Source organism: Saccostrea cucullata, unplaced genomic scaffold (assembly GCF_032062105.1).
Source record: "Saccostrea cucullata isolate Sc308-1 unplaced genomic scaffold, CSIRO_AGI_Scuc_v1 ctg4137, whole genome shotgun sequence".
Lineage (NCBI taxonomy): Eukaryota > Metazoa > Mollusca > Bivalvia > Ostreida > Ostreidae > Saccostrea > Saccostrea cuccullata.
Window position 1 is genome coordinate 33,027 of NW_026931367.1, and position 3,050 is coordinate 36,076.

Consider the following 3,050-nt stretch of genomic DNA (forward strand, 5'->3'; position numbering starts at 1 on the left):
TGGTCAAGGTTGTATTTTTTAAGTAGATCAAATTCCAAGGTCAAAGGGTCAAGATTTTTGGTATCCAATAAATCGACTTCTCAGAAGGATTACATATATGAAGTATGAAAGCCCTAGCATGTACAATTTAAAAGTAATAACCAAGGTTAAATTTTCTCATAAATAAGTGCAAAAATATCCAATGTCAAAGTCAAAATGTCAAGGTTGTTGGTTCCAATGAAAGGTCTTGCCTCAAAGAATAAATATGTCAAGTATAAATGTCTTGGTATCTACTGTTTAAAAGATATGGCCAAGGTAAAAGTTCAAAATTTTTGTGTATAAGTGGATTAAACTCTAAGGTCAAGTTCAAATTTAGTGGTACCCCCAAAAAAGGTATTGTCACAAGGAACACTGCTACTAGGCATTTAGGAAATACCTATCGATGATACTGTTTCTTGAACCTAATAAAGATAAGAACATTAATCACAATTTTCTGTTTAATTGTTGCAAAAGCATATCCTTCATTTCTTTTTTACTATCTTGACATGATGTCCAAAAATCCTTTCATGATCTCAATTTTTTTTCTTGGTGTCTTCTCTCTGAATCTTTCACTTTTCTTTCCAGTATTTACCTCTTTTTGGGTTCATGTTGTTGTTGATAACGACCTTTCATTATTGTACGTTTATAAAACAACATGGATTATCTTCACCTGTTGCCCTACTGAGATCGTTGTATTGGTTAAGTCCCGCCATAAGGACACTTTACATTTCCATGACTGATCTTTAAGAACAACTGCCTTGACCTTATACATATTTATACCCCACGCAACTAGTTGCGGGAGGTATAATGTTTTTGACCCGTCCGTCAGTCAGTCAGTCAGTCAGTCCGTCAGTCAGTCCGTCAGTCAGTCCTCTTTTTTTTGTCAGCACAACTCCTCATAAACCGCTGCACAGAATTTCGTAAAACTTTGCAGGTATTTAGGACACAATGTGTAGATGTGCATATTACCAGGAAATTCCGATTCCATTATTTTTTCCGGGAATTTCCGCACTTTTTAACTTAGGCATTTGGCCGTACCTTGAATATAGAGATGAACAGTTTGTCAGCGCAACTCCTCATAAACCGCTGCACAGAATTTCGTCAAACTTTGCAGATATTAAGGACACAATGTGTAGATGTGCATATTACCAGGAAATTCCGTTCCATTATTTTTTCCGTGAATTTCCGCACTTTTTAACTTAGGCATTTGGCCGTACCTTGAATATAGAGATGAACAGTTTGTCAGCGCAACTCCTCATAAACCGCTGCACAGAATTTCGTAAAACTTTGCAGATATTTAGGACACAATGTGTAGATGTGCATATTACCAGGAAATTCCGATTCCATTATTTTTTCCGGGAATTTCCGCACTTTTTATCTTAGGCATTTGGCCATACCTTGAATATAGAGATGAACAGTTTGTCAGCGCAAATCCTCATAAACCGTTGCACAGAATTTCGTCAAACTTTGCAAATATTTAGGACACAATGTGTAGATGTGCATATTACCAGGAAATTCCGATTCCATTATTTTTTCCGGGAATTTCCGCACTTTTTATCTTAGGCATTTGGCCATACCTTTTACATAGAGATGAACAGTTTGTCAGCACAACTCTTCATAAACCGTTGCACAGAATTTCATAAAACTTTGCAGGTATTTAGGACACAATATGTAGATCTGCATATTACCAGGAAATTCCGATTCCATTATTTTTTCCAGGACTTTCCGCACTTTTTAACTTAGGAATTAGACCATACTTTTATGTGGAGATGAACAGTTTGTCAGCGCAAATCCTCATAAACCGCTGCACAGAATTTCGTCAAATTTTGCAGGTATTTAGGACACAATATGTAGATATGCATATTACCAGGAAATTCTGATTCCTTATTTTTTCCAGGACTTTCCGCACTTTTTAACTTAGGCATTTGGCCATACCTTGAATATAGAGATGAACAGTTTGTCAGCACAACTCTTCATAAACCGCTGCACAGAATTTCGTCAAACTTTGCAGATATTTAGGACACAATATGTAGATGTGCATATTACCAGGAAATTCCGATTCCTTTATTTTTGCCGGGACTTTTCGCACTAAAAACCTAGGTTTTTGGCCATACCTTTTACATAGAGATGAACAGTTTGTCAGCGCAACTCCGCATAAACCGCTGCACAGAATTTTGTAAAACTTAGCAGATATTTAGGACACAATATGTAGATGTGCATATTACCAGGAAATTCCGATTCCTTTATTTTTTCCGGGACTTCCCGCACTTTTTAACTTAGGCATTTGGCCATACCTTGAATATAGAGATGAACTGTTTGTCAGCGCAACTCCTCATAAACTGCTGCACAGAATTTCGTTAAACTTTGCAGATATTTAGGACACAATATGTAGATGTGCATATTACCAAGAAATTCTGATTCCTTTATTTTTCCGGGAATTTCCACACTTTCAAACTTAGACTTTTTGGCCATATTTTGAATATAGAGATGAACAGTTTGTCAGCACCACTCCTCTTAAACTATTGTACATAGATTCGTCAACCTATGCAGATATTTAGGACATATTCCATTATTTTATCCCAAAGAGTTTTGCCTATTATTCAAGAAAATTTCTCACTACCCCCCCCTCCCCCCCCCCCCCACACCACTTCAAATTAATGTTTGGATTTGTATAATGCCAAGAAATTTTGATTCCATTATTTATCTAGAAACTTCATTCCACATTTAAATGTCCTCATATGCAAGACATTTTGATGTGAAATTTTTTAGTTGCAATTATTGCCCTTTTTGATCTATACTATGTATTTAAAGTGCACTGTGCCTTTCATTATGTGTTTCACCGTCAAGTTTTGGGGGAGCGTGGGGTATGTGAGCTAGCTCACTTTTTCTTTTTTTTGAATATATGTTTATACTTCTTCTGTAGCAAAGTAGCATGATTTGAAGGTAGTTGCAATTACTTGTACAATCAGACAATGTGTAAACAAAATGTTCAAGGTAAAAAATTAAGTTTGAAATTTTAAATACTTGCAGGT

At 36.0% G+C, this 3,050-nt stretch overlaps 1 long non-coding RNA gene across 1 annotated transcript; it reads right to left on the minus strand.

The window, feature by feature from the left end:
* Positions 1–1,974: 1,974 nt before the first annotated feature.
* On the minus strand, positions 1,975–2,606 carry LOC134232345 (uncharacterized). The gene is made up of 2 exons (XR_009984756.1): positions 2,466–2,606; positions 1,975–2,276 (listed from the first exon to the last, which is right to left on the minus strand). It is a non-coding gene; the product is annotated as an uncharacterized LOC134232345 (long non-coding RNA).
* Positions 2,607–3,050: the final 444 nt, after the last annotated feature.